The sequence below is a fragment of the Mycteria americana genome, chromosome 1, assembly GCF_035582795.1.
Source record: "Mycteria americana isolate JAX WOST 10 ecotype Jacksonville Zoo and Gardens chromosome 1, USCA_MyAme_1.0, whole genome shotgun sequence".
Lineage (NCBI taxonomy): Eukaryota > Metazoa > Chordata > Aves > Ciconiiformes > Ciconiidae > Mycteria > Mycteria americana.
Window position 1 is genome coordinate 174,484,512 of NC_134365.1, and position 22,594 is coordinate 174,507,105.

A 22,594-nucleotide genomic window follows, 5' to 3' on the forward strand; every position below is an offset into this window, starting at 1 on the left:
CATTTGATCACCACAGTGATGGAAAAGCTGATGATAATGATAGTTCTGACTTTGGAATTTGTTTGAAACAGTAAGAGCAAGTTTTGAAACTCAGTTTCACCCTGTTAGTACTTTCAGCAAAGTTCAATATCCTTAACGTGCATCCATTTACTGCACTGTGCTGTTGCAGGGTGTTATGAGCAGTTGCTGTGTTCCACTCAAGAAGCGATGGCAATTTGGCACCATTGAGTTACCTCAGAGAAGCGTTGCAGATTGTAATTACTTTATGTTTGCTTTTGTGTTTTGACACCACCAGGTGAGAGGTATTGTTGGTGTACACGACGTAGCTGTCATTAAATACAACTGAGCTGAATGTTTGATGAAGTGTGGGGTTGTAGCTGAAGAAAAGATAAAGCAAACTAAGCATGCAGAGTCAAACCTTTAAAAACAATCTTGACGTAAATGAGGAGAGGCTTTGTTAGTAGATCAGCAGATTGCAGAACTGTTCAATCCCCAAACAGTTTGCAATGAAAGTATTTCATGCTATGCTACTGTAGCATGATAATTTTTATCCTATGGTTTTATTGCTAAAGCTGTGATATTATGTGTGTATATACAAATCCATACAGGCAAACCTTGTGTAATGAGATTAATGGAAACAACAATAAATATGTTTTCAACACCATGCAGCTGGCAAAAAATGAGGATTGTATCTAGAAATGCATTAGGTCTACAAAAATAGATTAATTTTTGGAGCATTTATTGTTGTTGTTATTATTATTATTGTTATTATTTTTATTTCTAAGCCTTACTAGACTTCATTCTTTCAGATAAAAACATGCGTATCAGCTTTGCAGTTTGATTGCCTTATGGGCATAAAGCTTTGCATATTTACTGCCCATGAATCATACAAGTATGTGAAATCCAGTGAAGATTCAATTTTTCCTCCTAGATGCACCTCTAGCCGTTTAATTAAAATATGTATTATTAATAAAACTAGATTTAAGTCATATTTTTTACAGATATGACTGAAACATTAAGGGCAAATTGTTTCATACTTTCATAGTAATTTGCTTTTAATGTTTTGTGCCTTAATCAAGGTAATACTAGGATAAGGTTTGTAGTGCTTGTGATTTCATGATGTTTAAGTTACTGAAAACAGATTTAAGAGTGTTCCAAGACAAAGTCACATTTACTTGTGAAATTAGCTCCAAATTTTTGCTGCAGATGGAACCCTACGTAACAGTAAAATGCAATGAAATGTACCTATTTAGAAAACTGTGTTTAGTGCCCAGATTGCAGTTTGTTATATCTATCTTCGTGAAATACGTGTCAGGTTATTGTTTTATTCCAACCATTGCGAAGCCTTTAGATGTCACAGTTGCCCTGTTCACCTAAATTATCTTCCATTTCGTGGTAAAGTTCCCTGGCTCTCCTGTAATGTAATGTATATAGTAATACTGATGATAGCTGCGGTGTAACTAATTTGTGCATACCTGTTGGTGAGGGATCAGTAATACTCTCTGCTTCTTCTTATCCTGCCTACCATTTAATTCTGCATACGTGTGGCTGCTTGTATCTAATGGAGCTTTTGGCTGCAACAAGCTTATTAATTACTTTTAAGGAAGATTTTAATTTTTAATTTTAACTCCTGAGTTATGTTATAAGTGTAATGGAAGTGTGAACAGTGGGAATTTGAGAGGATATCTTCCCTGAGAAGGGTGTAAAATGTAATTAAAACATATCACTCAATTGTGATAAAAAATTTCAGATGTGGAAGTCTTAAGTATATTTGCCAATCAGAGAGGAAGCAGTGATTAAGTGAATAAGGGAAATAATTTATATATTTTTACATTCAAATAACTCCTTTTTTGGTCTGTGAAGGATCATTATATTTCTGTGCACAAGTCTGTTGGAATCTGTGGTTTATTATTTCATTGCATATTACTGAAATTCGTACACACCAGTAGTTTTCCTTGATATTACAGGTGTGCATAACACTTTGACAGTTGATGAAAAAACACAGGGAAATCTGTGAGAGGTTTCCAGAGAGGAAATCACAGCTTTCTCATGAGACCAATCTCCAGAGAACTGCTGAAAACTACAGGAAAGAAGATTCCAATTTTATCACAATTTAGCACCAAATTTTAATATTACCTGAAAAAAAAAAGTAAATGTTTTCAGCAAAAATACAACCAATTTTTAGAAGTCAAGTACAGGAAAATCATTTGTATTCTAAAGTATGCATTTGCCACATAGTTATATCTGCATATAGAAAGTGCACCTTATACTTTTCGTATACTAATGTGTTGCTGATTTTCGTAATTATTCTCTTTACTCTGACCATTTAAAGGGTAATTTGACAATATGAGATATACCAAATAAAAATCACATGTATTAGTATAAGCAATAAAAATAGTTTAAAAAATCTGAAATCGTCCCTTTTTATTAAAAGCACAAAGTTTGCTGAAATATCCACTTAGTACAAACCAGAACAAAATGATGCATATATTTTATTTTTGTTTGCTTACTTGGTTTTTGAACCTTCAAGGTTCACCTATTCAAACTTTTCTGTTCGAATGTATAATTAGGACAACATTTATGTTAGAAAAGGAAAATCAAGATTCCCATCTAATGACTTCTGAAACTGGGGCTTTAAGAAAAACTGTCATGAGTATGACAATATCGTTTTAAGAATAGCAGTGCTGACCTGACTGCCAGATCTCTGGTCAAACACTTATTTCCGTAAACGAAAAGAGAGTATGCACTCTCTATATGGATAAAATATTATAAAATTACAGGTACCACAAAGAAAAAATGTATTCAGGAGTACAATTTGATTTGTTACTGGCAAATTGTTCTTTGCTGTGGGGAGTCACACAGTAAAAGAGCAAGACATAGTCTTGGAAATTTAAAACTGTAGTGCAAATTAATTAGAATCAGAAGTGTTATTATAATGATACATACCTGCTATATAACTTTATAACTGTGTACACTGTTATCTTAACATTACCAAAATACATTTAACATATTTCATCCAAAAAATACTGACATGTTTCCTCAACTGAATTGTTTGTAATAATTTATAGAGAATCTGTTACATTTGCATAACATACTCCATAAATACCATACGCACTACATAAATATAATAAATAATATTCTGAAATATATATTCTAAAATATATATTCTAAATTCAGAAGACATTTGGTTTGTCATATTTGTACCTGTCTTTTCTGTTTCTATGTTTGAATGATTAAGTTGATCTCTCATGAGTGCTAAAGGATGGTGAAAATTAAACTCACATGCCTAACACCTTTTGGGAAATTTTAAAATAAATCTTTCATAAACATTCATTTTAGAAATTTGTTCTCACACAGTTTTGCAAAGCAAAACTCCTGTTTCATTTTTGCTTCTTATTGCAAAAAATGGTCTTTAAAATGGACTTATTTGTTTAGAGTACAAAAATGACATATTCCTTATTCACCAATCACCCCTAAAAAATCCACATTACTGCTTTAGTAGTAGTACATTAATTCAAAATTGGATCAACTCACAAATATTTGTGATAAGTTCGAGGACATTGGTTAAACAAACAATCAAAAAAAGTTAAATTCATTACGTACATTGTTTTGTAATTAATTATTCATCCAAGCCTACTTTGCACCTGATTTGTCATTGTTTGAATCAGTGTAGGATTGGTGCAAAACAGTAAAAATCTTAATTTAAATGCAGCCTTGAAAATGAAAAGGATTAAGAGAGAAATCCATGACATCAAAAAGAAATGATGCCATTGCAATTACGCCTATCAGACAATGTTTTTCCTTTTCCGTTGATTTCTGCACTGGTTTAGAAGAGGTATCATATTTCAGGTGTCCCTACAGTTCACTTTTTTCATTGTCAAAGATTCCTAGGAATCTTATCTCTTATACCAAGATTCATCCCTAGTAGTAGAACTGAAAATACAATGCTATTTTACTGAATACAAATAAGGAACAATTATTAAGTCAAACTACTGTTGATAACTTCATGCATTGACTTTGCCTATTGATTTAGTTCCAGATTTTGGAAATTCTTTCATCCCAGCACTGCTATTTTACAATATATCTGATTGCTACGCGTCTGTTGTTTGGCATAAGTATGATATGTGAAAGATCAGATCCTACTTATCTGTATCATTCGGCATTCTGTTACCTGTTACCTTAGGCAGAACAAATGAACTCTCTTAAAATGTCCAGTATTCTGATTAAAGCTATGCACACAATGTATTTCACCTTTAATATGACTGTCAGATTAGCAAATCTGTTTACTTCTTTCTGTTTTGCCCAGTAATATTACCCCAGTACTATTGTAAAGAAAGATCATGTTTGATGTTTAATTTTTGTTTCTACACTGTTTAACCTAACTACATGGGAAAGTGTTATTAAGACCTACCACAGCAAAGAATAACTGAAAATACTAAAATGGCACTGATATATGTGGTGTATAATGACTACTCCTTCTCTAAATGTTATTTATTTTTTAATATCTGCTAATAGCTGAAATAGAAGGTGAGCGACAGTTGGACAGGCAGGCAGACAGACAGCAAGTACAATTTGGCAAAAGAACTTGAATGGGCTTCATCTAACCAACCACAGATGTCTATATCTGAATAGTCCTTCCTAGAGCTGATTGAAAGAAAGAAAAAAGGCACTTCCAGGGTGAGATTAATTTCATCTTAAAGCAGACATCTAGCTTAGGTCAGACGAGCAATCTCCTAGAATAACTTATTTAGACACTTATTTAGACTTTTTTGTAGACATCTAGATAGTAGACATCTAGAGCCAGATGGAAACGATATCCTCCCTTCTGTTCATATGGGATGATAAAATCTTTATTTCATTCAATGTTTTTACACATCTTCTTTTACTCTGATAAAGGGAAAATCAGTCAGTTTCTCTCACCAGTCATTCACCTCTGGAAAAGCAAGAAAGTACAGCCTGCAGAGAAAATCTTTGCTGGGACTGAGAAAAGTCCACTGTCTTATGAAGGAGGAATGGATATCTCCTGTGTTTTGGTCTTGCTGCAATAGTCCCTGGGGTTCATTTCTCTTTAAGCAGTGCACTGTTTAGAGGACAGGCTCCACCAGTAACTCAACTGGCCAGAGGGATTATACTGTAGGTCACAGGAGAAAGTGGTATTGGTTATTCATGTTTAGTAAGTGGAAGGCATTTGCCTGTTGCTAAAGAGTTGTCCGTTGTTTTTACTGATCACATGATGGTATTGGCAATGAGTGCACAAATCAATACACACACTATTCCTCCTTGTACAGCAAATTTTATTGCACTGCTGGTATTTTTGGCCTCTGGGAGTGAACTCAGTGCTTTTGGTGGGCCCATGGGGCAAGCATATTTGTAAAGTGCTGCACTAATTCACTGCAGGAACAACTTCCTGCTCTAATAGAACATACGTTTGGTAAAATCAAAGAGTCTCTGCTCCAAACATAAAAGAAAACAAGTTGTTCCGTCAGTAGTGGAACTAATGAGTTTGCTTTCTTTTGGATTGTTTTCTGTGTACCCCATACCTTTCTACTACAATAATCTTCCATCCAGGTGACACTGTCATCATAATACCTTATCTGTCCCTCATACCCTGACAGCTCTGGAGTAGTCTCAGTTGCTCACTGTGCCCAGCCCCCTCACCAAGGTAGTCTGTGAACTGTCTCATAACCCCTGCTGCAGGGCAGAAGGTGGCATCCCTCAGCTGTTTATCTGGAATGTAAATTCATGCTTTTTCACTGACCAAAAAATAAGGTACATGTGGCTTTGCCTGTTCCTCTGTGGGAGTATTCCTCCATTATTTCTACCTCTCCTTTCCCACTGTGTAAAAACCAACATATTCTTTGCATGATTTTACATATTTGGACTTTGATTTGAATGTCAGTGGCCAATTGAAGGACAAATTTTAGATTAATATATAGCAGAGAGTCCTCCCGGGAGAATGGGCAGGCAATGGGACAGAGCTCTGTGGGATATTTGTCTGGTTACCACCTTTTCATCTTTTCTTACCGTTCTCTTCTGCAGAGCTCATTTGGCACCTATTTCTTCCCAGTCATTGACTCAAGAGGAACAGCTTTCCATGGGCTGACAGACCATACAAGGTTTTAGTCTTAAGACACTGAGTACAGCAATTTCAAAAACTAGTCACTAGGGCTACATTTTTTTTTATTTAGTCTGTAGGGTCATGGAAACACCATGAAGCCAAGCATTCTCTTTAATGGGATTCATCTGACCAGAGGTAGATATCTACTGCAGAGATACATGCATATGACATAGTGACTGTAGGCTTCCCATATGTGGAAATAAATCAGTGTAATTAATTTTGTTCTAACGCCACCATCAAAACTTATCTGATGTATAAAGGCCTGAAAGAACCTTTCTTATGCTACTGACTCTGAAGGGCCACTAAGGTCACTTATAAGTTTAGGTGGCATTAATTCAATCCTGAATGCCTCCCATTCTTGGATAGGCAGCCTAAAATGAGCCTGATCTCAGGCCACATATGAGCCTCATTTATCTTTGTAGCAGGTGACACTGGGGAACTCTTAGGAAGAAACCCCAGCCATTTTTCCTGACTAGTGTTGACCAGGGACCATCTCTGACCTTGAAATCAGTCCTGACAAGCAGAATCACAGAATCACACAATCATTTACATTGGAAGGGAGCTCAGGAGAACATCTAGTCCAACGCCCCTGCTCAAGCAGGGTCGCTTAGACCAGGTTGCCCAGGACTGTGTCTAGTGAGGTTGTGACTATCTATGTCCACAGACAGAGACTCTACAACATCTCTGGGCAACTTGTGCCAGTGTTTGACCATCCTCACAGTAAAAAGTGTTTTCTTGTGTTCAGAAGCAGTACTTGTGCTATAATTCTGTCTGACAAATTAAACTAAGGAAACCAGTTCTACTTCATAGGCATTAAAGGCTTCGTGAATGTATTTAGATCTATAATAACAGTAATTGATATACATATATAAAAATATATAAATCTAAATGTATTATATCTGAAATGTATATGAATAAACATACACCTAATATTTACCAGGGTGTTGTGTTTTATGTATAGTATCTTAGAAAGTTACATCCTACTTTAAATCTCAAAGACAAATGCTTAGCTTAGCTTAAGTCAAATCCAGGCCTTCCTGCATTTCTCTAAATGTAATTAAAATGCATGTAAAATATTTCCTATTGATAAACTGGATCCAATCAGACTAAGTATTTGGGACTTAAGGTACCATGGAGAATGAGTAGTTGATAACTGAGATGACACTGTCCAGAATATGTACGATATTGCAAATGAAGGTCACTAGCAGCTCTGTTTCGAATCTATGCAAATCATCATGTATCAATGTACTGTAATGAACCACTCAGCTCTGACTGTCACATAGTTCCCCGTATTTAACCAAATTATGTCTCCCATTTTGATCCTGATCCTTTTTTGATCCCTTTCTTTGGGGCTTGTGAGTCTGTGTTTGGAGTACAGGTATCGCTTGACAGAGACAAGCAAACAGTGCATCAAAGGACATTTTGGTTACTTATAAGGAAGAAATTTTGCACTATGAGGTTGTGTAGTCTCCATCCTTGGAGATATTCAAAACTTGCTTGGAAAAGAGCCATAAGCAACCTGCTGTAACTTTAAAGCTGGCCTTTCTCTGAGAGAGGGGCTGGACCAGATGACCTGTAGTGGTACCTTAAACATAAATTATTCTGTGAAATTATATGGGGGAAGGAAGGAATTAGGGACAACATATATCCCCATCCTCCCTTGTTTTCACCTGCTTCAAATCCCATCCATCCCCTTCCTTTATAAAGGCAGCTGTTTCCAGTGCAAGTGGGCAGGTAAAGGGCTTCATGCAACCGGCATGGTCCTGGCTAGGAGGCATTGCCAGATGCAGCAGAGCTTTTGCCCTCTAACAGGGCCATAGGAGCCCCAACAAATAGGTCAGTAGCTTATGTTACTGCTGGCTTCCAGATTAAGCCTATGCAGATGCTGTTAACAGGGGTACCCTGGCAGCACCCTGGCCCTTCACGAGCCTAATGGTTTACGACAACAAATTCAGCTATAAATTTTACCAGCTAGTCCCAAATAACTTTGCTATAAGAAACCACCAACCACCTAAGAAAGACTGTATAAAGCAGTGGAATACAGATATAAATGGAGATACATATGTATTTAATTATGCACCTGTACCAACTGAAGACCACTAAAGACAACTACCAACTGGAGCCCACAGAGATGAGCGGACATCTTTCCAATGGCCTAGACTGATGCTAGATAAAACCCTTGCTTGGTCATTTGGGAAAAAAAAATGTACTGAGCTGAAGTTTCTATCTTACAACAATCCTTTAAAATCAAGAGAGAAAAAAACCCACTCAATAAAGGAGATGTGACAACTAAAGCATTTGAACTGAAGACTATGCTAGCAGACCTGATAGAAGATTGCAGGACTGTTTAGTAATCTCTGATTAGTTTTACAAAAGAACTAATCTGGTCAAAATGATCAGGGAGAAATAGGTACTCTATATGTCCATGTGTCTCTGCTCCAGCATGCAGCATAGATCATATCAGCTGTAGAGCATGTGCTGACATAATACCTGCAGACACATTTTAATTCGTTTGAGGGCTAGGAAGAAAGAAAGCAATTGTAATCTGATAAATTATTTTTTTGGAAGGGGAAATACGAACAAGCAGCAGACATCTGTTTATTATTGGTTTGATTGTTCAGAGTTTGCTGCTGAAGAGAATGAGAAGGCATTAACAGAATTCCCTGAGACAAAGAAACTTACATTGTCATTGAATCTATGTGGTGATGAAGAAAACCAGATGTGCAATCATATAAGTGTGAAACAGTTCTGTAGCTCCAAAAAGAAAGAAAAACCGGTCGTTCCAAGACTTTAGGTTTCCATTCAGAGGCTGGCGACCTGTGGTTCATTAACATGTGACTAACAGGTTGCTTCAATAGCGCAAAGAGTCAGGTGTACCTCCTTCCTAAGGATTTCTCTTTGTTCACTGGGTCCTGAGCATCCTTCTGCCATCTGCCTGTTCTTCATGTGGCCACAATTTACAGTTTACAGGAGTAAATTGTTCCAAAGACATGCCCAGCCTACTTCTATACTCCAGAAATCTGCGAATAGATGCAGGTTTAAATCTGTTACTGCAAGCATTGCAGCAGCCACGCATTAGTGTTACTGCAGTCACTTCTGGACCAAACAGCTGCAGCCATAAAAGCCTTTACTTTTCATTGTATTTGGTTGTGTCTGACATTTGTTGGTTTTTGCTTTCCCCATTGTAGCTAAGTATTACTCAAAGTTGAATTTGCTTTGCACTTTTTGGGTTTTTTTTAGAATAAGCACAGTAGAAGTTCCTGTCCTGTTAGAAGTGTTGATATGCAGAATTGATGACTATCATCTGCTCTCTTAAGGTCACAGAGCCTCCAAAGCAAGAGAGTAGGGGTTCAGTTCTGTAAAATCTTGGAAATGGCTCATTCCCAGAGTATTTTGTATTCATCACAGGAATGTTTAAAGCCGTCCCTGTTGAATAAGCCCTTATATCCAGTTATGTCACTGGATATAGCACTGCTCTGCAGTCCAGAGCAGGATTCACACTTTCAAGGAGAATCAATTAAATTTCCTGCCATAAGAGTTGATGGACAATTGAACATTGAACATATGGACATTCCAACATTTTTGTCTTCTTTTGTTTTCCCCCATTAGGAGGTGTAAACACAAATAAGCACTAAAAAAATTAAAGTGTTTTTCAAAGAGAAATGCTGAAAACTGAAAGAGTACACTGCTGAAGTAGAAATACATCAGGTTAGTGCCATTTTTAGATTCCTCACAGCAACAGCTGGACAGCTTTTAAAATAAATAAATAGAAAGTTGTTTTAAAAGAGGATCTTAACTATAAAATCATCACTTTGTTATCAGAGAATGGCAAATCCCACTAGCAAATGCCCAGCTTTATATTTCTTTAATAGTTGGAAGTACTGCAAAGCCTGAATTGGGTCAAACAGCTTTTAACCTGGCTGAAAAAATCTAAGGATGGGATTGTTCAATTCTATCAATTCTTCATTTCCTATTACCAGAAATCCTGTTTGGGGGTTTCAATATATGAAAGGTAAAAAGATCACAAGGCAACACAGAAGCAGGTAAATATTGACAGATCCAAAGCACATACCAGTGTCCTACTGAGAGTTAAAACAACTGCCTGTGCTGCTCAGGGACTGAGTCAATCCTATGGATGGGAGCTGCCAGGGTAAAACTTTCGCCATTTTCTCATTTTTGCTGTATAAATGTGTTCCTTCTATTAGATTTCTTTATCCCTTTTAGCCTTTCTAAATGACAATTAAGTCTGCCTACCCTATCAATAGCAGGTAATTTATTTGTTTCTACAGCTGAGCCTGACCTTCATTGATTTTATTGGAGTAATTTGCTGGAAATGATTTTTTAATGTTAGATTTATTACAGAGGCACTTCATTGTCCGATAAATGAAGTAAATTGTATTTTAAAAGTAGCAAAATGAAAGAACCACTGAAATTTGAATGAGTTTTTTACAAGCGTATTAGCTCAAAAGGTCCCTTATGCATCTCTTCCGTGGACCCCAGTTTGCAAATAAGAGATTTTATTCTGGGCTTGCGTGTGCTAGCCTCCCAAAAGCATAAGCCTGAACCACACAGAAACAGACCTGAGCACTGCGAGCAGCGGTGCTGCAGGGTCACTGGCCATCTGCAGGGACTGTGCCCTCCCTGCTCATCCCGGCTTGTACTGTGTGCACTCTCATTCAGTTCAATGGGGTTGATACTCAGTATGAAAAAAGATGTTGAAAATGAGCCTTTTAATTTGTTGATGTATTTCTCCTTTTATTGCCTGTCTTCCTCAGTTTTGCTCTGTTTTAACCGGCCGCAGCTGGGAGTAGGATCTGTGACTTGGTCATCTTTCAGATTTGCTTCCTGTAGTGGTTCAATTGCTCTGCGTAAAGACACTGCAAACTGTCCTGGAGAACAGTAAATTACGAATTACCTACCTTTCAGTGTAGTAAAAAGTCAGGTTCTTAGCTGAGTATGACAGAGACATAAGTTTCCATTGTATTTAGATAAAAACAAAAGGATTTGCTATGTTGTGTGCGCTTCGTCTTTTAGTTGTTTCTGTGCACACGAATGTTGCCATGCTATGCTATACCAAGCATTTTCAAGAGCTTCCTCTGAGGCATTGCATCTCTGTGCTGTTTCAATGAAGGGCTCTGCCTTCAAGACATGGTTGCAGCCCTGCAGGACGGACAATGATGCTGAGCAGTATTGGCATATCCTGCAGTGCTGCGTATCACCTCCCTCCCGCTGCCATCGTTGCATTGTGGAACTAACATATGACATTCGCTGCCACCGTGTTGTTCGTGCCACTTGAGTAAAATTGGTGTACAGACAACTTTTATCTGCCGTGTCTATTTAAATTGCAAGTTCTTCAGCACATGGATTATCTGCTACTCTGTACCCATGCAGTGCTTAAAACACTGGACACACTTCGAAAGTGAAGGGACACCTTTCACTTTTTTGTGTAGGCACTACCATATACTACTACTACTACTACTACTACTACTACTAATACTACTACTAATACTACTACTACTACTAATAATAATAATAATAATAATATAGTAAGAACAACTGCAATTATAATGGCTTGCATGAACAGGAAAGGTGTCCCTCTGCTAAATTTACCAATTTATTTTTGTTTGTTTGTAAGTTAAGTTTACATTTTTCAAGGCAGATGGCAAAAGTTAGACCTTGTAAAAGCTGTATTTAGACACCTAAATAAAAATATTATGCCTGTCAGAGTCACCATTCATGTTCTTAAGAAAACCCACTGTGCAGATACCATTTAGTTAGACAGGGTCCTGAGTGCTCTAACCACTAATTTTTCTACAATGGCCAAAGATGCCATTAACAGTTTAAATGGCTTTTTGGGCAGGTGTCTCCGAGACCCTTATGTGGCACTTCAAAAGAGGGATTCCTCTGCGTACCCTGCTACACCTTCTTTATTCACCCACCTCCCCAGCCAGTATAATGCCCCTCAAACAGGAAACTGATGCCCAAGTTTTTTACAGAAAGAAATTTAATCTGAATGGGTTACACCTGAGGGAAATGCCAGCATTAGTGAGAGCTGGTGTTTCTCTGTGCTTCTACAAAGGATCGTATGAAAAATTAAATCTCGGGTTTCATTTGAGAATAAGGGATTCAAATCTCTACTGTTCTCTAACCTAACAAGGACTGTGAAGCAGCATCCCAACTGCACGCATCAGCCATTGGAGTTGCAAACTTGTTCCTAACATAGGAAATTAAAAATGGTTGGGTTTAGGGGTGTCTTGGTGCTCTGGACATGCATGCCTCTGATCTGTCAGTTTAAGTAACTGATCTCCACATGCTCCTTTGCATTTCTCCCCAGGTTAGACTGGACATCTTTCTGCTTATTTCTCTTCTGAGGATCCCTGCTGTGAGTACCTAACTACCCACGTGTTTCCTACCTGGCTGCCTGATCCATAAAACTGAACTTATTTCCAACAGTCTGGTCCTGCCAGTCTACTGATGTATCTGGAAGCAATGTGTGCTCAGTACTTTTGAAAATAAGGTGACTATAATGTTCAATCTGACTTTAGCCTAACTTTTGGTATCTATATAATTATTTTTAGTTTTTGTGTGTATTCATAGTCAATTCATACAAACAAAAAAATGAGGACTAACTGCAATAGGCAGTCCCTTTTGCTATTTAAATAGTATTTGAAGCAACTTCCAACTGACACTGTCAGTGTCTCACATTATTTCATACTGTGCGTTTTCTGAAGATCACACCGAGTGAAGCAAAACTTGAAAATCTAAAACCATGAAAAGGTTTGAATATAAAACCAAGAGTGCTTTCCTTTTAAATTTCCTTGCTTGTTTCCTGTCTCTGTTTCTGCCACCATTATTGATATAAGGAATTCATCAACATATTTTTATGGATGATTAAGAAAGCCTGACCTTTCCTTTGCAGGTACAAATAGGTAGTTCTTCAGAGGCTGTAAATGAATGACAAGATAATTCTATCCATTTAATATTGAAGTGATGTTGATGGTATCATTCTTCTCATGTTTGAAACGGGAAAGTATAGAGACCTTTCTCCCTCACTCTGTTCTGCTTTATGTGATGGATTTTCTCTCTGACTAATCGCTGTCACATTAACCTGCACTATTTCATCCTTCAGAGCTGTCAAGATAATGACGATAATCGAAGTGGCTCATTGTAGGTAAAGGAAATTATATGAGCAAAGTAATATCATAAAACAGTGTTTAAATATTTTAATTTCATTTGTCAGGGCTGCCCCAACACTTCATTACACATATAACCATCTCTCATCAGTGGAATTAGTGCATTATTCATTACTGTTAATTATTTTCACATAATGGCTGCCCTGATATATTTAACCTCCACATTATATCTCAGATAATGGGCCTGTAAAATTGAATTGTGTGAAGAGCGGAGTTCTAAAGCTCATTTGCAGAACATCAAAGAACAAAGAAGAGGAAAAGAATTCTAAATGGGACATTTCGCCCAGCTGGGGCCAAACATTTGTTTCTGTCTGATTTGCATACAGAAAATAGGTGGTTCAGAAGTGGTTTAACATTGTACATGCTGTCTGCTCCTATTACACAGCCAATTAGAATTTGTTAATGTCCCGAGTGTTTGAGACAACTTACCAGCCAATCTATCGTCTGAACAGCAGTGAGCTGGAAAGTTAACAACAGAAAAAAGTAGACCTTTCTGAAGGACAGACCACAGAATCATATTGCATACTAAGGTGTCACCTACAGTTAATAATTATTTTGATGAACGTCTGTATTGTAGAAATAAATTAACAAAAGCTGCTGCTCAGACCTGAGAAGATCCAAGTCTGTGAAATTCCAATAGTACTCTGAATTACTTGGTTTTCCCTGGCCCAAATTTTCTGATGATGTCTGTCATGTAGGATGTGGAAATGGGTGAGGAGGAGAATGCAGCATCCTGGACAAGGCGAGTGTATCTGCATTGAGTGCAGCAAGCTGTGTTGGCAGGGTCCAGGGACTCAATCCCACATAGTATGTAAGCAATGCATATTATCACCCGGCCACCTCCAGTGGTGCTTTGCCATGCTGGGGTTGATGTGTCTGCGTTGCTGTTTCAGAGGACAGGAAATGTGAGACTCCTTTTCTCTTCTTTGCCAGGTGTTTTGAACATACACCCCAACAAAACAAAGTCAGTACAGGTATGGGACTTTGGCATAATTTAGCTTTTGAGGAACCAGCTGAATTACTAGAAATAATTTCAGCTCTAAGTAGCACTTTAAAGTCCACTGTATGTCCACTCTAAGAGCATGGATTTAACTGAATAGCCATATTTTTTCCCATTTAGAGGCTTATCCATTATTCACAGATTTCAATGGACCTGAAAAGGCATTGAAATCAAACACTTTATGGAAAGAACATTTATCAACAGTTCAATGTGTTATAAGGACTAAGGTCAGTTCAGCAAAAAGCAGACTTTTCAAACAGATTATGGGAATTTTCTTCAAACTTTAGACTCAGAGTGTTTGTGAAGTTCTCTGTAAATTCCCACATAGCTATATGAAGCATTTTTTGCTTTTGTCAAAAATTTCAAGAGAATGGCTCTTCTGAAATTCACATACAAGATCTACCTTTTGTTCTGTTTCATGCCTATAGGAAATTTTATAGATGTTTTTTTTTAAAATGCTTCAGACCTATTTCTTGGCTGTTACAAAATAACTTATGGCTGATGGTGGGACTGTGATCTCAGAGGTGACTCAGCCAATCAGAAGTCAGAAAATGTTTAATAACTAACAATACAATTCACTCGAGGTCATTAACATACTTTAGTCTTATTGGCTAAAAAGTCATATTTCACAGGAATGATAAATGTCTTTTTGCTAAGTGGCAGTAGGTTTTTGGCCATATCATTAAATATTCATACAACATATACATAAATCTTCCTCCACTTGGCAACATCTGGGATTCATTTGGGAGAGACCCATTTATTTCACTTTGTAATGTTTTAAGTTTGTTGCAGGCTTCAGCCTCAGCCTCCAAACTCTAGATATAGAGTAGTTAGAAAGGAAAGGAAAACCTCATTTGCACAGACCTGGCTTAGAAAGAGAAGTCTCTCCTTAATCTGTCCATTCTCAGAGTATATTTTTTTACCTGTTCACATACAGTCTTTTTGCCCTCTAAACAGGCATTTATACATCACAGAATCTATGTGAACAAAACCTGCTGATGGTCTCTGCTTTCTAAACCATTTTTATTTCATAGGATAATTTCAGGGATCCATGAAATATGGATAAAAAGAGAGACCACTTAATGAGCAAAGTAATTTCTCCGTACCTAAACATGTTATATGGACTTTGGTCAAAGGTATGACAGATGTTCAGTCTTCTCACATACATTCATTTGGGTACTCCCAATAGGAACAGACTGATAGGAATGGTCTGTCTTTCTACTCCTGCCTGACCAGAATTATTTTCTCTCCTGAAGCAGCTACTACTAGAGGGTTAGATTTGTCTTGTATCTGAATTTCACTCCAAGAAAAATCTCAAAGTCAAAGCCCACTACTCAGGTGCACTTTTCTCCATGTCCACTGTATGCTGCACTGATGAGACAAATATATGAGTCTTGACAGAAATGCAACTTTGATAGCAGAACCCTGTCACACTCTGCTATTTATCTTTGACTGGAAAAAAAATCCCAAGGGCTGGATGAGGGAATCCAAGGAATTCCTCAAAAAAGGGAAATTCCCTCAAGAATTACAGGTCAACAAAATTAAAATAACCTGTGATTTTGCCTACAATGTCCTTGTATCCTGGATACCCAGCATGCACCAGGTATGCTCCTCCTCAATGGTGTAGTAGAGAGCCAAACAAGTAAGAGACTGAGTTTTTCCTCTATAGCAAAATTAATGTGAAATGATGGATGAAAAATGATGGCATCAAGAAATCTTTTTAGGCTTGCTGATATGCTGTGAAAAATCAGTGTCAAAAAGGGCCAGATCTGCTGATTGTTGGTGTGTTGCATAAAGCCCAGTGGTCTCAAGATTTTTAAAAGCAAGATAATATTTTTCTCTGGAGGTTGAGGTACTAGGAGATTTTGCATTGTTGAAAGTATTACACAAATGGGAAACATCACAATTGCTGACAAAAGTTAGTCTCATAGTAGTTTTCCTATTTCCTATTTCATATTTCCTATTTCCTATTTCATATTTCCTATAATCCATGTTGATGTATACGCATATACGTACACACACACACAAAAAAAAAAAAAATCAGGGCTGTTGTTTTGTTAAATGGTGTTGAAATTTAGATACTAGTTGAGGAGAAAGAAGTGTGACTGGGATGTAAAGGGTACAGGATTTCCATTATTGTCTAGGGAATATTTTCTTCCAGTTAATGCTGCTGAAGGATGACTATCTGTTTTGAAATCTGTGCATCCAGAGTCAAGGATTACAAGGTTGTGTTAGATACTAAGGAAGGACTCTCTCTACTGAGCCTCAACTCCATAATTAGTTTTTCCATGTTGGCAGTCTCAGGTATGATTCTTGTTATAATGTGAGCTAACATTATTTTAGAACTTTACTTCACCTAAGACACGCTGTTTGCAGGAAAGATCCACAGTTTTACAATGGACTATCAATTTAAATGTAGTTAAGTGTGATTAATATTTTGAAAGTATGAATCAGCTCATAGTTTCAGAATATTAAGGCGTACATCTGAATATGTCCTGCACCAGAAAATAGGAACTATTGCAAAGACTTCTATAGCTACTTCTATAAATTTGTAGTGGAAAAGTTAGGTTCTTTGAAAATTTACAGAATACTGAAAAACTTTTCAAGGTTTCTAGGAAGCAGATGTCAATGTAAGTTTAAAAGCAAAGACTAGAATTGCATCTGAGTGGTGATGAGATATGTCACTTCATGTAGAGGAGATTTTCTAATTAGTTTTGAGTAGAACACAATTTTTATGAGATGGAAAACACTCAGACTTTTTGCATAAAAACCTAGATCCTCCTTCCAGTCTCTGTCTATACGTATGTCTGTCCCATCTTTTTGTCATACATTACAAGATATTTTTGCAAATGCCTCATTTTCTGTGATGGATTAGTAGCTTATGAAAATACATGTGTGGAATGATTGGATGCATAGATTTTATAATTGGCTTCCCATATGTCAAATTATATAGACAATGTTTAGAAGTGTATATGTCAGAGCACTCTGATATATCAGACACAGCAAATCAGAAACACAGCTTCCTTGGAAGACAAATTCATTCCCTGTTGGACAATTCAGTAACAGGAAAAGATGGGAGTTTACAAAGAACATAAACAGAGATACTCTTCTGATACAAAATTGCATGAGGAATGAGGGTAACAGTGGAAAGTAGGAAATGGTAAGACTGAAAATGAAATATTAATTTGACTGTTGTAATCTAGGTAAGAGATGTTGATTTAGAACAGCTCGAAGTAGCAATGAACATGAAACTGAGCTTCAGTACAAGTGGAAAAGAAGTTTCCACTTTAATTGACTACCTCCATCTTTTTAATATACATAGGTCAGAAAATGATCATGACAAGAAGAAAATCCACTCAAACAATGTAAAAAAAAAAAAAAGCAATCCAGTTTCGCTCCAATCAGTGTTACTTCTGTGGAAATTTTACCAAGCTTTCACACTTGGTTACATAAATGAGTACTTAGATGTTCAATTTTGCAAATTAAACTCCTTGGTGGTGTCCTGACTATTTAATGTGTTGAATATTCTATTTCTGTCTGCGTGCTGGGTTTTGGGTTTTTTCTAGTTTCTTTATAAGTACTGGAGGAAAACTAAACAAAATTTAGCCTGATTTTTGCCATTTTTGCTATTTTAGGCCATTTTACACTACTCCATCAATGAAAGGGAGCATTAACATGCATGTAAATGTGTTATATTCCCATTTCAAGATGCCTTTGTGCAGCCAGGGGTATATGAAGTGGCTTTTGTACGGATACATGCTATGTGTGCTTGTGTGTATGATTGTATACTATTAATGAAACTACCTGGCAGAAGGGTCTGACCAGAGGAAATAGTTGTATCTAAGAGGTGGACATCCCAAGGCTCTGTGGCCCGATGGCAACAGCACTCTGCTGCTAGAAGCTAAATCTTCCTTTTTGCATTGCAGAGTCAGCAGGTTAAATGCATAAGCAGCACTAAGAGAAGGTAAAGATGATCCTCAAATACATCCAAGGAAGTGAATGACAGTCAGACTCCCTCCAGATGTTTTCTTCCTCTATACCCCTATTTGCACAGGATCTCAGCTTCCATGGGAAGAGTCCACAGCAGATCCCACAAGTGGCCTGCCCTGTCCTTGAGCTGTTCATCTCGCCCAGGCCCCACCGAGACGTGATCTGCAGCTTTGAACCTTTTCCTGGGTGAGTGCTGTCATCACGTGCCAATCATGCAAAAGAGAGGCAGCACACTAAGTATGGTTCAGTTTACTGAGCATTATGAGAAGAAACAATCCAGAATTAATTACTCTATGTCTAGAGGGGAACAGGAGTTCGGATACAATCCAAACTGGATCCAGAGTGCAGAACTGTATATATAATGAGACAAAAAGAAACAAAAAGGAGTGTCTCTTGGACACTTTCCACAAACACCTCTCCCAGTCTATTCAGTGTAACAGGAATGGAGCCACCTTGCTTAGGTGCTCTGAATTCCCAGGCTGTGTGTGATATTTCTAGTAGGCAGTGTGCATCCTGTCACAAAACCAAGATTTGTGAAATTGTTACAGACTCATGTCTGTTAAATGTTAATCACAAGGACAATTATTATGACCAGATTTATTCCTTAGAAGAAAGGGACAAACTTCAAATATGACAGAGAAGTGAGATGGTTCTTCAACTAAGTTTCAGCAGAAGACCATTCTTATTATAAACCTTTCAAAATTGAGTTGAAAGAAATCTATCACTGCCATATCTTCTAAACAAAGAGGTTACTTTGACTTCAGAAAAGGAAAATCGTAGAGGATTTTGTATCAGATGCCTTGAAAACCATATAGAAAAAAAGGAATTTTCAGGGTATGTCTGTGCTTTGCAACCTAAAAAACCTTGAGAGGTTTAGAGCCAGTAGTGAACTTGCAACCTCTAAATGTCATCTGGAACTCAAAAAAGCCTTTTAACTATCATTTAAAGGGCCTGGTAGAAACACTTTAAAAATGATATTTTTTATTTTATTTTTCTCCAAATAAAGCCTTAGCAATCCTATTATCTTCCAACATTTCTATTGCAAATTTAGGTAAGTGACAATTTGCCTCACCGGGGGATGTTAATTCAGATTACATATAGTTCTCAGATCATTTTAAACAATGGGATTTATATAATCCAAGATAAAGAATGTATGGTGCACTCCTTAGGTACATGTACATTCTTCCTATTACATGCACATCCTACTAACTGCCCAGCCAAAAGATGTCCTAAGGCTACCTCTTCAGACAGTGAGGCACTTGCTGACAGCTCTGGGCTTTAAGACAAATTAAAATAAGACAATTTTTCAGTCTGCAGGTCTAATAAAGCTTCTGGCTTTCCGTTCTGTCAATGACTATGAATAAAATTCCCTGACAAGAGAAGACAAGATGTTTAGTTTTCTGATGAGGGTGATTTTAAGGTGAAGATCAGTTCTGCAATTCCTATTTCAGTTCTCATCAGTGAGAATCTCCTGTCATTAAAAAGCAGGAACAAAAAGTTTTCAAGTTCTACTTCTGCATTCTGACTGTCCAATTCCCTTTTCACTCTGTGGACTGAGTGCTATTTGAGGGTGTGATGGGCACCTAAATATATATAGGGCAGCACTTCAGTCTCTCAGAGTTTAATTTGGTGATGTCAATGTGTACTTGTATTGGTCACGTACAAATTTCATACATATTCTTTTACAAAGACTTTAAAAGTGTTCTCCCAGTGATGCACATCCTTCACGCCCTCAACTACTCAGATTCATTTCCGAATACTTCCTAGTTTTAGAAGCTGTAGGCTGCTAAGTCACCAAACCAAAGAATCCTGTAAGCAGCAGGGACAAAGCTACACTTGAAGTCTGGAAAATTAATTGAGAAAAAGGTTATATCTTTCTTTTGGTGCCAGAAATGTTTACATTATTATTTTATATTACTGAAAACTTGCATATAACTTGCATAAGTACTTAAGACGGATTTTGCTCCTCATTTTTTCATGCCCTGAAAAGCACAGAAACTAAATTTAGACTTTGCACAACAGAAAGAATAGAAAGCAGTCTTTCAGGATGAAGAATAATATTTCCAATAAGAACATTATGCAATTGTTTAATGAAATACAAAGCACAGTAGAGCAAAGATCAAGTATTAATTTAGAAGTCTAAGTTGGTGGATGCCTTGTTGTTCTGATATTTGAACTTATTAATGAAAAAAAACCCCAAAGACATGAGAAGGTGCTCATGAGAAATGAAAATGATCAGCTGCAGAAGGTTGTTATTGTCTATGAGGATGAATGGAAGAAAGTATGCAAAAACATACATTTAATTTTTATGGAAAATATTACACTTCTGTTCACTAATAATTTTCATATAATTACCTGCCAAATTGGAAAGGTTAATTTATTTCTTCAAACAGATATTTAAAATACAGATAGTGATCACGTATGTGTGTCATGGCTGGTGTGAACAAATTACCAAAAGTAGTCAATAAATTCCTTCAGTTATCTTTAAGATACAATGGAATAACAAGGTTTGCAAATATTTGTTTAGGCTGTTTCCCCAAAAAGTACATTTCCAGAATTTCATTTTTCATTTCATGAATGGGATCCACATGAGAAACCATGTGGCTTTATTTTCATTTTAGTAAAGGACTTGTCTTTACAAACAATGCTGTCTAACACAGGGCCGAGGAGATGGCCACCCATCCTCTGACAGATGAAAGATATGTCTATATTATTATTTTAGGTTGGATTGTCAGTGTGCTTATGGAGTAAATTTTCCAGTCATTCCCACATAGCATGCTTTGGTTCATGTTGCAGAAAAACCTCAGAGCACAAGAACTGGGTTCTTGGATGAAACAAAACCAGTTTTGAAACGGGTCTGATGTAACCCCTGAAATGTGTAATATGGATGTCAAGGTCTCGACAATATTTCACCCAACAAACCTGTTCCTGTTCCTAGTTCTTGCTAAACAGAGGGAGCAGATGCCAATCTGCACTGTAGATCTGTAGCATGAAGATTTAGGCTTGCATGCAAAGTGGGAGGCCTCGTGGAAAACAAAGTTAGATAATTATGGTGGAAATACAGCAGAGCTATTTACCATGCAATGTGAAAGACAAGAAGCTTCACCTTTGCTTTGTAACTAACTGAAAAAGGGAATGCTTTTACGGTAACTTTAATCAGTGTTTCCCTACCTTCACTACCTATGGCTTTATATTCTGTACAGCTATTTTGATTTCTGCAAACTCTTTCCTCATAGCATCTTTTCTGACTGTCCACCAGCTTTTGCAGCAAAAGGTAAAAGTCTGACCATTAGATTTTCCTCATGCTCACTCATCCAATAACGAACTGGTGTGTACTTCTAAATATCCATGAAAAAAAAGTTGCCTATTTCTTTCTTGCTATATAGCTATTTTTCAGTAGTTTAAAATGGTCATGGTTGTAATACAATGAATCTTTAAATTGGTTTTTACAGGCAGCAGTTTGGATTAAAAATATTCTGTAAAAATTGCTGGGGAAAACAAACCAAGAAGATATTTTAAAAAATATATTTTTTTTACAAGTTAATTTTCTTGTCAGAAAAATACATATATTTTAGTGTTTGGTCCTGTCCCTTGGTATAGATTTTTTTATGAGGAGAATAATCTTCCCATCAACTCTACAGCTGAGAGAGATCCTGGTTTAGGAAAAAAACCATATTCAGAAAAACATCAAGGTAACTCCATAGCTTTACATGTCTGCAGAAATTAAGGCCATATTTATACACTTGATTTTGTCATTAAGGATCTCATTTAAGAGCATTAGGTCTTCAAGTTGGACAATCTGTATTACAATTTGTTCATAATAACTCCATACATTTATGGAACTTCATAACTTGTTTTTAAGCAAAGTGGGCCTGAATAATTCAAGCATTGCCATGAACATTAGTGTTGACAAGATCAGTAAAAGCATTTCTCTTAAACAAATGGTCAGTGGAAACCAAATTTGTTGCAATTTGTGTTGATCTGAGAATAAAAGAAAAATGGATTTCAGCTGTTTAGCAGATGTGTCTCTAATAGAAATATAAGGTGCAGTGAGAGTAAATTCCTCTTTGGAGTACAGAAGCAGTCCAGCAATATTCCCTCACTTCAGCCTACAGAGGCTTGAATGCATGTGAAAATCATCCTAGTGACCTTGATAAGAGGGTATGATTCTTAATTAAAAAATTTATAAATAAAATGAATTCTTTAGTTTCAGTTATATAATCTCCCTTGTTCAATTGTCCCGTAGGGTTTTACAATAGTGATTTATTTTCATTACACTTTTTTGACCTAAGA

At 36.9% G+C, this 22,594-nt stretch overlaps 1 long non-coding RNA gene across 2 annotated transcripts in view; it reads left to right on the forward strand.

Moving 5' to 3' along the window:
* The window catches only part of LOC142404969 (uncharacterized), a 116,133-nt gene that overhangs the window by 36,917 nt on the left and 56,622 nt on the right, over positions 1 to 22,594 (forward strand). For both annotated transcript variants that reach the window (XR_012774016.1, XR_012774015.1), the window contains exons 2-3: positions 12,453 to 12,500; positions 18,366 to 18,487. This is a non-coding gene — a long non-coding RNA (uncharacterized LOC142404969). The remainder of the gene's footprint in view (positions 1 to 12,452; positions 12,501 to 18,365; positions 18,488 to 22,594) is intronic.